The 14413-nt window shown below is 43.7% G+C and overlaps 1 pseudogene; it reads right to left on the bottom strand.

The window, feature by feature from the left end:
- LOC124038193 overlaps window positions 1-14413 on the bottom strand; it is a 44339-nt pseudogene that overhangs the window by 10712 nt on the left and 19214 nt on the right.

Below are 14413 nucleotides of genomic sequence, written 5' to 3' on the forward strand. Positions count from 1 at the left end.
TCTGAGCAAAAAAAAAAATTGTTTTGCCATGAATCATGAATGTTATGCATGCCGTGTACAACCAATTACTATGCTTTGGAAAATTGTGAAAGGTAAACCAGGTCAAGCCTAGTCTTGGTAACAGTCTTTGTAGCTTACAATCCACTCCTTACCAGTCCTGTCAATTGACAAATTAGTGGAATGTTAGATAAAAAGAATGGTAGCCAGGGTAAGTCAAGCCCCCTCGGGGCTTCCACGCAAAGCATGATTCTTTAAACACAGACGCGAGCACACATACACACTTTCTCTGGCTCCTTCTCTCGCTTACCCGGCACTGCAGCTCGAACTCCTTGATGATCTCAGAGAAGCGCTCCTCCTGGTTAAGCAGTCCTGTGTTGTTCGGATCCAGGCTCCCAAACTGCGTCAGCCAACCAAAACTAAAACTGTCATCAATCATTCATACGGAGTGAGCTATGTAGTATTACCAGAGGGATGAGTTACCACAGAATGGCATCACGCCCATCCTCACATAGCTCCCACTCACCTTGTCTAGTAGAAGCTGGTCCAGGTCTCTCTGCAGTTTAGAGATGGTTCTCTGTCTCTGATAGCTTCCCCTTCAGAGCACTGCCCTCCTCCTCCAAACGGCCTTTCTCCTGTTAGCCCAGAGGGAGGGTTACTTAGTGATACGATAACTCTAAGATATCCAACACAGTATAGTCACGCCACAATAGAAAACAATAGGGGGTGCTAACAACGGGCGGATTGTTAAGAAGCTAAGCAGCAGTCTGCCATTGGTTGGTTGTCCATGAACGGGTGGGTCTAGTTGGTGTGAATAGAGCGTGTGGATGTTGAAAGCAGGAAGGCCAAGACAAAAACTTTTATTTTTTTTAATCACATGGGCTAATCTAATCATCTCCTTTGAGTTCTCTAGTCTAGAGACTACACTGGGAGGGAGATGAAAAATTCCTTGCAGAACGTTAACCAGTATACTCACACAAAAAGTCTATTCAAAAGCTTAAGTAGCCTAAAGCAATGAGATCAAAAAGAGGAGGTTAAGCTCGAGGAATCTTGTAGGAGGGATGGTCAAACAATTGCCTGTCTTATTAGCATGCTTTTCTCATTGTAAAAACCTCATGGGGCATCTCTATAGGGCCAGGCACCTGGGTGGCATTGCAGACTTCCTCGTGCAGACTGGCATCGTGTGCCCGTAGGACCTCCACTTCCTCTTTGAGCTTGGCCCGCTCATGCTCCACCTGCTGCAGCAGGACCGCGTTCTCCTGCGCAGATTCACTACGCAGGGCCGTAAGCCTATCCCGGAACTCCTGCTCCAGACCCCTGCCAGTCAGAGAGAAGTTGACTAAATTGCCTCTCCTCCATTCAACAGGAGTTACTTTAAGTACATTCAAAAGGTCAACACTCACACTCAGATCATGAAAATTCACAACCAGTCAAGCAAGATTTTCCAACCACAAGATCTGTCTGTAATCTAGAATGAGAAGGAAGAACAGGTCTTACTTGATTTTGGTTTCATTCAGTGACTCAATGGCGGCGTGTCTTTCATCCACCTCGCTGACCAGCTGGAGGTTCCTCCGGTCGGCCCACTCCAGGTCAGCCTTGACCTTGTCCCTCTCCCGACACGCCTGGTCTGCTAGGACCCTGAGGGACAGCCAGTGGACAAACATTTCAGCATGGACCTTACCACATCACTCACCAGAATGACCCGATAGCTCAGGACATCATGGAGGACTAATTTTAACAGCAGATATATATATACACACACGTATGCATGCATGCACATGCATGCATGCATGCATGCATGCATGCATGCAGATATGTATATGTATGTATGTATGTATGTATAACTCATGCATGTATGCAAGTATATATATAAACTCAGCAAAAAAAGAAACGTCATCTCACTGTTGATTTTCAGCAAACTTAACATGTGTAAATATTTGTATGAACATAAGATACAATAACTGAGACAAAATGAACAAGTTCCACAGGCATGTGACTAACAGAAATTGAATAATGTGTCCCTGAATAGGGAGGGGGTGTTAAAATCAAAAGTGACAGTCAGTATCTGGTGCAATAAGTACTGCAGTGCATCTCCTCCTCATGGACTGCACCAGATTTGCCAGTTCTTGCTGTGAGATGTTACCCCACTCTTCCACCAAGGCACCTGCAAGTTCCTGGACATTTCTGGGGCGGTGGGGGGCCCTAGCCCTCCTACCCAACAGGTCCCGGACGTGCTCAATGCGATTGAGATCCGGGCTCTTCGCTGGCCATGGCAGAACACTGACATCCCTGAAGTTATTTGGATTTTTACTAATTATCTTTGAAAGACAGGGTCCTGAAAAAGGGTTGTTTCTTTTTTTGCTGAGTTGATATTATATCTACATTACGCATATAGAATCCAAATAGGCTTACCACGACAGCAGAATACTGGCACATTAATACTTAATGAAAGAGTGCTGTATTTTGGTTCCAAAGTTGGGTCATTAAATTGACAAAGCAATGACTTTTACAATCAACAATATAAAAGCAACATCTCGTCGGAGCCGTAGTAAAATCAGTCAGAACCAAAATCCATTATGTCGGCTACAGTTTCTCTGCGCATTAGTGAAGTTGAACCAATGATTCCCCTTAAAGCAATGCCTGACCATGAAATCAATAAACAGTCGATGTAAATTCATTTAAAGGTCAATGGCTCATACAGGACATTAACCCTGGGGATGAAACAGAGCTCGCCAGCTTGTTTTGTCCTAAGAAAGGAAAAGGTAATGAGTTACCAGTGGTTCGTTCAGCCATTCCTATGGGGGGGGGGTGAATGGGGTTTTGGGATGAGCGCAGAATTTAAGCCTGTGTCAACTTCAGACCGTCGGAAATATTACACGGTTTGTTCTAGGAGATAATATAATATCAGTCAGTTAAACATGACCTTTATGAATTATAAAAGCCTTTATGTGCTCGTTTTGCTTACATAAATGCTTCAAAATGCTTTGAACAAAACATATAAGAAAGTCCTAAGCCTTTGTTTACCACTGACCTTATTTATTTTTATCCAAAAACCCATTAATTTCCCCATTATGCTTAAACCAATGAGCCAGGGCGGTGTTAGTGCCTACAAAAAGGACACCGTTACTATTGTTCTCTATGGACTCTTTGGCCATGACCTTCATTCTAGAATCCAATGGAAGCGTGCGCAGTACCAAAGTATACAAGTATCAAACCAAAGACCCACTGGAGGAACTGGATCTCGTTCTTGTAGGAGATGAGGGCTGCCTGGTGGATGCCGTTGCCGCTGACCAGCAGCTCATTGTCCAGCGCCAGGGTGAGCTCCGACAGACTGACCCGCTCTTCCAGGGGGAAGTCCAGAGTCTGGCGGGGACCAAACAGCACGGGTCAATTTATGAACGCATGGCAGTAGTAACTTAAATCACCACCAACCCCGGTCCTGGAGTGCAATTTGGTGTTTTAGAGCCAACCTCCATCCCTGAAGCTCTCATGGACTAGGTGTTTTGACAACTGGTGTATGGTATATATAAATTCAGGTCAAAGTTCAGCTCATCCTCATGTTTACGTTCTACGGTACTAAAAATGTGGCAGATTACACCATTATTATCATCATCATCTCGGTAACACTTAATATAAAAATTAGAGCGTGTCTAGCTAGGGGCTTTTGTAGGCTGCGTTACATAGATTATAGTTCCACACTAAAGCATCTAATTGGAAGCAAAAGAGCATCAGCTACATGGAACTGGCAATCTCAATTCTACTCCTATTACACTTTTCACACACAGGAAGGAGACGCCCCTAGAAACCCTGCAGCTTTCTTTATCCCGTACAAACCAACTAACACCAAGGCTCTTCAACAACATATCAATTCAAGCAGCCGTAAAAGGCAGAGCACTCAACATTTCAAGGCTACTTCTGAAAATAACTGGCACAAGCAATGAACATGTGTATCTGTGACAGCAGGAGATAAAAAAACCAAAAAAAAAACAGTAGTTGCATGAACACGTGCATTGGTTCAAAACTAGTCCGGGACTAACCTGTAGGATGTCCCTGCTGTTCCGTATGCCCTCGCCGGTCCAGAGGGCGATGACCTTCTCTGGACTGGTGCAGCCCGACCCTTCGTCCAGCCTGGTCAGCAGCCTCTGACCCACGGTGGCAGACAGGAGAGAGGGAGAGGTGGAGCGCACCGTCCGCTCCTCGAAGGCCTGGGAGAAAACAGAGGAAGACATGAGAGCTACAGGAACAGGCTAGCGGATGGCCCAATTCAGTTCCTCCGCCGAAGAAAACCGCTGCAGACCACTGTGCAGTGCGGACGTGCTTGTGTAGCCTCACTGCTGTTCCCACAATTCCATAGAAACACAGAGAAGTCCTTGAGAGGCATGGCATTGTCGCAGGAACACCTCCATCGGTCATGCTGCTCTCGCCAAGAATAACCTGACCTCCCCCACTGTGCATCGTTTAATCCAGGCTCCCACAGACAAAAGAGCCTCAGTGCCACACACACACACATATGCGTTTCACACGCCGCTAATAAACACCTTTTTGGTGTCGTAACACTTAATCTGGCTTAGCCCATTTTCCATTCCCTATTTGCACATGACATACTGTACATCTATCACTACACCCACCAGTTTAGGATATGGAGGAGTGGCAGTAGTTTTCAGGCTGAGAAACACACTGGGGGTCTCGATGCTGGTTCATGTAGCTATCAAAACAACTTGCAAGTTGTTCCTAATACCTGAGAGGCATCAACATGCTCAGCTTTGAAAGAACGGATGAGGTTTTTCATAGCCCATGTTAACAAACCGCAGGCAGATTTCAGGCCTGAAATGCAATACATGATTTCTGGCGGACTTTCTCCTTGTGTGGATATGGTCATTCGGCAAAGGAATGCAGGAAGGGCAGACTGAGCTCTGCCCTCAACAGTCAATGACTTGATCGGCAGCTGCCTAAAGTTCCTTAATTGACCAGCAGGAAATTGGTCTGAGTGACAGATGGCAAACTTACACACAGAAACTGTACCAGTATAATTAGTAGGCTTTGTATGTCAGATACTGAAGGGATAATGTATAAATCAATAGATCATATAATTTGGAATACTTTATCACGCCTATATCTTAATAATAAACTATGAGCCACAGAGAATATCTCAATAGGCTCTTTAAAAAAAACCTATCAGCCACCCATTTAAAGTAAAAGTGACAGTGTATTTCTTATAAATAGAATGAATCTCAAAAACTCCCTTCAGTTAGAGCCAGATGGAGGTCCCACGTGCCAATATATTGTCATTTGTGTTATCCCCGGATCATTGTGCTGGCCTAATTACATACATTTACTCTACTGACCCAGACCCACTCACATACATTTCCATAGAAATCAATTACTGTTAAAACATGTACGCATGCCCTAAAAAGGGTGTCTGTCTGTCTGCACACCTGCTGGAGAGAGTGCTGGGGGTTGGGACGTATGGGGGTGGAGGAAGAGGTGGGAGCTGGGACACTCCCCTCTCTGAAGAGACCCTTCTGGAACTCCCTGAGGCTGACCCTCCCATCCAGGTCAGTGTCCAACTTTCTGAAGAGGGCGTCCAACTCCTGAGTGATAACACGTAGAGTCAGGGGTTAAAAAACAGTCAAATTCACACAGAAATCATTGGCTTGTAACCACTGACTGTAGTCTGACTACCGTAGTCTCCTTGGTGTGCAACCCATGGATTAAAAAGGAATGGACGGACGTACCTACTGATAGACGAAACGGTGAAAACTCCCTTTAGCCCAAGTTTACACTAATCCAATACTTATGATCCCTTGAGGGGGAGTGAGCAAGTGCACACTTCTGGGAATTAGGGAATTAAAACACAACCACTGGCTGGAATGTTGGGCTGGCCATACCTCTGGATTCAAAAACACAACCACTGGCTGGAATGTTGGGCTGGCCATACCTCTGGATTCAGGTCCTGCAGGCCAAGGTGGTCACAGACCAGGGACAGCTCCTGCCTGTTCAGAAAGCCACCTACTCCTACCCCCAGCTCCTCCCACACCGCCCTCATCCGGCTGTCTGTCACCTCGGCCCGCGGCCCAGGGGAGTGGAGCGTGCTCTCCGAACTGTCCCGCTTCCATCGCTTCTGCTGCCCTGAGAGACACACACGTCAGGATGGAAGTCCCTCAGAGGGTATAGCAGTAGACTATGAAAAGGGCCAGGAGTTTTTCCTGATCACACGACTGAACCAGGAAAAACTCCGGTCTTGAAAAATGAATGTACAATGAAGTACACCTAAAATGTTTAAATCATCTTTAAATAAAAATATTGAAGTACCTTGTGCCTCAAAAGTCTGATGGATGGCGTCCTTATGGCTTCCAGTGTCCTCATCCGACTTGAGACTCTGGAAGTAAGACATTGACGAGTGTCACCAAGTGTTCACAACTGAAAAACTACACGGCCTAAAATGCTGACCCGTATGCCTGTCCACATACAGTATCATAATCTGGCCTTGTTGTTTAGTCAGTGTGTAGGTGTGTATGTGAACTGTGTGTTGAGAGTGTACAGAAGATGAGGTGTGTGTTTGTGTAAGTGTGCCTTCTGAGTGTGAAAGAGAGACATCTGTAAGCGAGTGCTAGCCTGTTAGCGATGAGCAATGACAACAGAGAGAGAGACCAATTAACTGACCATAAGGAATTCCAACCCCTTCTCAACATTATTTCTGCTACAGTGCGCAAGAAGAACCAGCAAATTGTGATTCCAGCAGGCTCAAGAGTAGACTGGACTCCCCAGCAGCACATGGGGCCGTTGGCTCTCACGCAAACAAACTAATTATGGTCTTACATAATAAAGTTTAACTGAAGCTAGTAATGGAAGTCAGTTATTGAGTACTGTATACTGAGGCAAGTTCCAAAGCACTTTGTAGAATTAAATGCATAACTTCAGTTTATTATGTAATACAAACTTCCCTAATCTAACCAAATTAATCCTGGCAACATCTTAAACAGAGAACATATTTGTGGAAGGATTGGCTGCTACCGTCTTGGTGCCAAGGTCACATTTTCCCCCTCAAAAATCTTTGAAATGTATCATTTTAAATCAATCCCATGTGGAAGACTGGTCTATTGATTTCATGGCTTCTTTATAAGGAATCAATCTGGGCACGGCACCAAGCTGCAGAGCCACATCAGAAACAGGCCACTTATCATGGGACAACAAGACACTATCAATTTTTTATCAGCTGGAATTCTGGAACAACCTTTAACTCATCCATGAAAGGCTTTTCAAAATGGGAACACTGTGCTGGTTTCAGGATTGTCTAATCCCTCCCCCCCTTTTCTCTCTAACAAATCCATTTGGTTCTCTCCAACACATGGCAGGCTACCCCTGGTCAGTGAGTTTATTATTGTTGTCATAGGCACCACTTCAGGGTCACAGAACACCATTGTGCTCCTTACTACAGTGGACCGTGGCTTAAATGTAAACAAACACTGTAACAACACAAAATGGTGGGCAGTGATGTAGTCAGCTGAAAAGGTAAAGACATGACTAATCCTCAACATATCAAAGGATAAAAACATTCAAAACCAATCATTTCAGCTGGATGATGAAATCCTAACATTCATGTCCGTAAGTCAACAACAGATTGACGATGGTCGACTACCCGCTGTAACCAGACAAAAAGGAATACTCCGTCTGAACAGGGAGAACGTTACAGAACTCTCAACATATAGAATGTGAATGAAAGGTGAATGGAAACAGATGCTAACTTAAGCATGCTAGCTAAATGGGACACCAACATGTCCTTGAGAATGCTTCTTCGGGCACTTAACCCGGACGACACGCTGCATTGTAGAAGGATGTGTAGACAAATGTAGGTTGCGTATGATAACGTAATAAGACATATGAAGTGATGTGAAGAGGGATTAAACCTGGTGTGAAATATTTAACGGGACCAGTTCAATTATTTAAATAAAGGGGTAACCGACGGCAACATTCCACAAAGAAACCGTGTTTCAGCCCAAAAGCGGTAAACAACCTATCAACTCCCCAGCCCCATGAATCCCACCCTCCCCCAATCCAATCACATAGTTCACCCAGATAACTATGTCCCTGTTACCAAGGAGTTGACTGTTACTACGCTCTAGCTGGGTAAACTGCTGTGACCCATCCACTGTAACCAACAATACGACAGGGATGCTATGCAGTAGTTCAACTCTCTATCCTCCAGTAGCAAGGAATCCACCAAGGCTTAAAGCTGCTTACATAATGCCTTAACTGCTGGAAATGTTAACTATTTAAAAATAGATTATTGGTGGAGAGCTTAATGAGAAACATGGCACAGGGAGCTATCTGGCACCATGGCTCGACGAGGGAGAGCGGGGGCTTTGGAAAGACGTAATCTCACGAGTTATCAGAGATAGTCAGTGCAGCGTTACATAAAAGCTCTAAATATTTCAAAGTGAAAAGAGAGAGAATCTGGGATAACAGGATGGGTTTCTAAAATGAGCACTTTGTTCACAGGCAGCGGCCGACAGAGGTCAACCATTGCTTTTCGATGATTATGTCGGCTAGGTTTATGTATGCATACTCATAGATAAAATGTGAGAAGTGTATAGCCTCATTATCAAAATCTCTATCCAGGCCATTTATGCAACTCTTACTTCAACTAACCTACTCATTCCAGACTCAGAACACACACACACACAAACACAGGTCAATTGCAAAGGGCGGCAAACTTTTCACTCACAGCGGTGCTTCACGCCGAGTCTTTAACACAGACAGATACCAGTCAGCCACCACGATGACCTTTCCTTCACTAGTTGTCTTCTACGGTTCTACAATTTAGAGCCCAAAACAATGGGCCTTCATTAAACATGATGTTGGGAGATAAGCAGACAGCACCACCCCCCCCCTAACCATGACTTTTCCTGGGCCTCGTTACCGTCACAAAGCCATGGAAGATCAGATCCCTTAAGTACCTGGAATATGCACCAAGCCAGCAGCATAACAGAGGATTCCACTCATTCCAATATTAAATCAGACTGAGTCAGCAGATTCAAAAATCACAAAATACAGTATAATCAGATGGTCCAAAGCTCTCCTCCGTAAGGTAGAGGTTCTGACTAGTAGAGAGCTTATTATTTTATTACAAATGTATATCACATACATTGACACTTTGGGAATATTTACACAATGTTTTTCCATGCCAATAAAGCAATGAGAGAGAGCGAGAGAATCAAAGCTAAAACTGGGGGAATGGATGTTGTGGGGCAGGAGCGGGGAGCAGCCATGAGCGCTGCCAGTAGCACATTCCATATAATCCCACTTCCTGGGTGTGGAGTGGTGCGGTCTGCTCAAAACCCCAAGTACCTCAGACTCAACTCTCTCACTCAGTTATACAGTGGTCTGAAGAGAAGTATGGTGTGGAATCCTAGAAAATGTGTGGTTCCCAACAAATTGAAGGTTATAGAGATATGTGATTCAGACCTCACCCAGCACAACACACCATTCAAGGGATGTGAAGGAAATTGAAGTGAAGCACTGACTTGCCTAGTTAAAAAATAAATACAAATGGGAATCTCGCTCCAAAAAGTCAGATCTAGATTGGGGCCCTGCGCCAAGCTTGAGAAGTCAAGTCAGCCATCTTTGTCAGCGACTCTCAAATTAGGGCACAGCAACAGCATAAAACACAGCAGACAAAAGGTGAGAGGGGTGGAGGAGGAGCATGTCTCTTACCTCCACACTCTCTAGAGAAGTAGAGCGTCTGAGTTTTATCCTCCTCACCCCAACGGGAGAGGACTCCTTCTGCTCCGTCCTGAAAGGATGAGAGCCCTCAGAGTCAACTGTGAGCTCAGAGTCGGGCCTGTCCGGCTGGGACCGCCGGCCGTAGCGCTTCGTTCCCTTCACAAACTTGGGCTTCACTTCCTCAGGAACAGCTGGGAAGGCCGGGAGAGGAGAGGAAAGAGATGGTGATTGGGAAGGACAGAGAGATTACAGTGAAATGCCTTTCTTGAAAGCTCTTTCCCAACGATGCAGTAATCAATATCAGTAGTACTATAAAATAAAGAACAAAAATAAAAATAAATAAGAATAACATAAGCTACATGTACAGTACCAGTCAAGTGTTTTTTCTTTATTTTTACTATTTTCTACGTTGTAGAATATATGGAACATATGGAATCATGTAGTAAACAAAAGTGTTAAACTAAACAAAATATATTTCAGATTCTTCAAAGTAGTCACCCTTTGCCTTGATGAAAGCTTTGCACACTCTTGGGAATTCTCTCAACCAGCTTCATGAGGTAGTCACCTGGAATATATTTCAATTAACAGGTATGCCTTGTTAAATTGTGGAATTTCTTTCGTTCTTAATGCGTTTGAGCCAATCACTTGTGTTGTGACAAGGTAGGGGTGGTATACAGAAGATGGTCCTTTACCAAATATGGCTAAGTCCATATTATGGCAAGAACAGCTCAAATAAGCAAGACGTGAAGTTCAGCCAATCAGCAACATTAAGAACTTTGAACGTTTCTTCAAGTGCAGTCGCAAATACCATCAAGCGTTATGATCCACCTCTGGCCTGCTCGCCTCCCTACCACTCAGGAAGTACAGTTCCCGCTCAGCCCAGTCAAAACTGTTAGCTGCTCTGGCTCCCCAATGGTGGAACAAACTCCCTCACGACGCCAGGACAGAGGAGTCAATCACCACCTTCCGGAGACACCTGAAACCCCACCTCTTTAAGGAATACTTAGGATAGGATAAAGTAATCCTTCTCACCCCCTCCCCCTTAAAATATTTAGATGCACTATTGTAAAGTGGCTGTTCCACTGGATGTCATAAGGTGAATGCACCAATTTGTAAGTCGCTCTGGATAAGAGCGTCTGCTAAATGACTTAAATGTAATGTAAATGTAATGATGAAACTGGCTCTCATGAGGAGCGCCACAGGAAAGGAAGACCCAGAGTTACCTCTGCTGCAGAGGATAATTTCATTAGTTAACTGCACCTCAGATTGCAGTCCAAATAAATGTTTTACAGATTTCAAGTAACAGACACATCAACAGTTCAGAGGAGACTGCGTGAAATCAGGCCATCGTGGGCAAATTGCTACAGAGAAACCACTACTAAAAAGGACAACAATATGAAGAAAGACTTGCTTGTGCCAAGAAACAAGATCAATGGAAATTAGACCGGTGGAAATCTTTCCATTGGTCTGATGAGTCAAAATGTTGGTTCCAACCGCCATGTATTTGTGAGACACAGAGTAGCTGAACGGATGATCTCTGCAAGTGTGGTTCCCACTGTGAATCATGGGAGGTGTGATGGGTCTTTGTTGGTGACACGGTCTGATTTATTTAGAATTCAAGGCACACTTAACCAGCATGGCTACCACAGCAATACCCCATCCCATCTGGTTTGAGCTTAGTGGGACTATTATTTGTTTTTCAACAGACAATGACCCAACACACCTCTAGGCTGTGTACGAGCTATTTGACCAAGAAAGAGAGCGATGAGTGCTGCATCAGATGACCTGGCCTCCACAATCCCCCAACCTTAACCTAATTGAGATGGTTTGGGTTGAGTTGGACCACAGTGTGAAGGAAAAGCAGCCAACAAGTGCTCAGCACATGTGGGAACTCCTTCAAGACTGTTGGGAAATCATTCCAGGTGAGGCTGGTTGAGAGAATTCCAAGAGTGTGCAAAGCTGTCAATGCAAAGGGTGGCTACTTTGAAGAAGCTCAAACACACACACACACACTTTTTTTGGTTACTACATATTTCCATGTGTTATTTCATAGTTACAGAAAAATATAAAGTATCTATTTCATAGATACAGAAAAAAAAGGAAGCCATTTTGGTCGAACTTTTAGCAGTCTTATGGCTTGGGGGTAGAAGCTGTTCATGAGCCTGTTGGCGTCAGACTTGTTGCTCCGGTACCGCGGTAAAAGCAGAGAGAACAGCCTATGGCTTGGGTGGCTGGTCTTAAACAATTTTCCCAGCCTTCCTTTATCAAACATGTTGGCTCACTATTTAAAAAAAGACAGAACAAGCTATAGGATGAAAAATATGTCCTTGTCTATAACTGTTCTGTACTATTTGTATGTTTTATGTGGACACCAGGAAGAGTAGCTGCTGCACGTGCAGTAGCTAAGGGAGATACTAATAAACTAAACTTAAAACAGCAGACTAGCTAGCAATACATAGAAGTACATACATTGTTTTACAAATTGATATACTTGGAGTCAAAGTATCGATATAATATTTTCCACATAAAACATCATTCAAAGATAAATCACAATATGTAACTGTCAGTACTAAAGAAGAAAAAAAAACATTTTCGACCAGCTGGGCATTTTGTCTGCCCACAATTACTACTATAAACATATTCTCACAAAAGCTTGTTAATGTTTAGTTACAAAGAAACAAGGGAGAAACTGTAGTGTAGACTTAGTAGTAGTCAAATCTCTGGTCATACAAAAAACATTGTCAAACACACCCTTTAAAAAAAAGGGCATTTCAAAAGGACAGTGGTCATCAGTTCCCAGAAATTAACTTGGCAATAAACTTAAATCATACTGTAACATTCTGGGAAGGAGGGAAACTCTGGTGCCCTCCTAGATCCTCTTACTGCAATACCCTAAAATTCAAGAAACACATTTCAAAATAAAAAGAACACACCAATGTATGGCCAACTAAAGTTCACAAATCATATAAAGTGAATGGCTGTACAATACATATCATCTTAACCGAGTTCGGGTTTGTTAAAAAGGTACAGGAAGTTTAAAACAGTTGAATCAGTATTTGTTTCAGAATAAAATCCATCCTGGAGCTAAATCAGGACAGAGATTATTAACTGGATCAACTGCATTTCCGTAGGCAGGGAAGATACTAAATATAGCCTATCCCTTTGATGTCTCCAATAGTACGGTCGTCATTTACTGTAGGAGTCCTCATTCAGGTGTCTCAGCCTCCAGTATTTATGCTGCAGTAGTTTATGTGTCGGGGGGCTAGGGTCAGTTTGTTATATCTGGAGTACTTCTCCTGTCCTATTCGGTGTCCTGTGTGAATCTAAGTGTGCGTTCTCTAATTCTCTCCTTCTCTCTTTCTTTCTCTCTCTCGGAGGACCTGAGCCCTAGGACCATGCCCCAGGACTACCTGACACGATGACTCCTTGCTGTCCCCAGTCCACCTGGCCATGCTGCTGCTCCAGTTTCAACTGGCCTGGGCCCTAGGACCATGTCCCAGGACTACCTGACATGACTCCTTGCTGTCCCCAGTCCACCTGGCCATGCTGCTGCTCCAGTTTCAACTGTTCTGCCTTACTATTATTCAACCATGCTGGTCATTTATGAACATTTGAACATCTTGGCCACGTTCTGTTATAATCTCCATCGGCACAGCCAGAAGAGGACTGGCCACCCCACATAGCCTGGTTCCGCTCTAGGTTTCTTCCTAGGTTTTGGCCTTTCTAGGGAGTTTTTCCTAGCCACCGTGCTTTTACACCTGCATTGTTTGCTGTTTGGGGTTTTAGGCTGGGTTTCTGTACAGCACTGAGATATCAGCTGATGTACGAAGGGCTATATAAATACATTTGATCTCACGGTCAATCCACCCTGTGCAACAAACCAGAATATCCTAAATGAAGTACGAGTCTAAAAAATGATTTTGATTGCTTTCGATGAGGTCCTACCAAGGCAGACTATCTCATATAAAAGCAGACGTTTATCCACAAGGATACAATGTTTACTTAAAACAATCCATCTTAGAGTACAAATTATACTATGACAATCAGGCGCAGCACAATTTAATTTATAGGCCTAACAATAATAAAGATGTCATTTAAAATGCTAAACATGAATTGCCTTTTAATGTGGTATGAACACAACCACTCATATTTTCATCTGATTGTCAAACAGATCATATGAAAAAAAGTAGGCTACCTGTAGGCTACCTGTAGGCTACCTGTAGGCTACCTGTGCATGTTTGGTCCACTCCAAAATAAATCCAGCATCCAAACTGCATGTATACTCACGCCATTTTATGAAAGGAAATAGACATCGGTTACAAAACACCAAACAGTGTAACCAATGACATTCAGTGATTGCAATTGATTCGGCCTACACATCTCGCTGACAAATTGTAATTGTTTTGTAGCCTGAAAAGCTGGGACAACTGTAATGGGGCTGAAACTGAATAGTCACCCTAACATACTAGACTCTGCTACTATACTCGACTATGTGTATTACCATTAACTTGAAATAGGTATGACGGTAGCCCAGTGATGTAGTGGAATAAAAAATATATATATATTTTAGGTAAACTGATTGCCTGTCGCGGTAAAATAAGTATCGTTCCCTATACTTTCAATGCATTTTTCTGAAAAGGGTGGGTAAACTGTGTTCAGCCTGCACTAGGCCTACACCTTTGCCGGTAGCCTA

Source organism: Oncorhynchus gorbuscha, linkage group LG06 (assembly GCF_021184085.1).
Source record: "Oncorhynchus gorbuscha isolate QuinsamMale2020 ecotype Even-year linkage group LG06, OgorEven_v1.0, whole genome shotgun sequence".
In the NCBI taxonomy this organism is placed as follows: domain Eukaryota; kingdom Metazoa; phylum Chordata; class Actinopteri; order Salmoniformes; family Salmonidae; genus Oncorhynchus; species Oncorhynchus gorbuscha.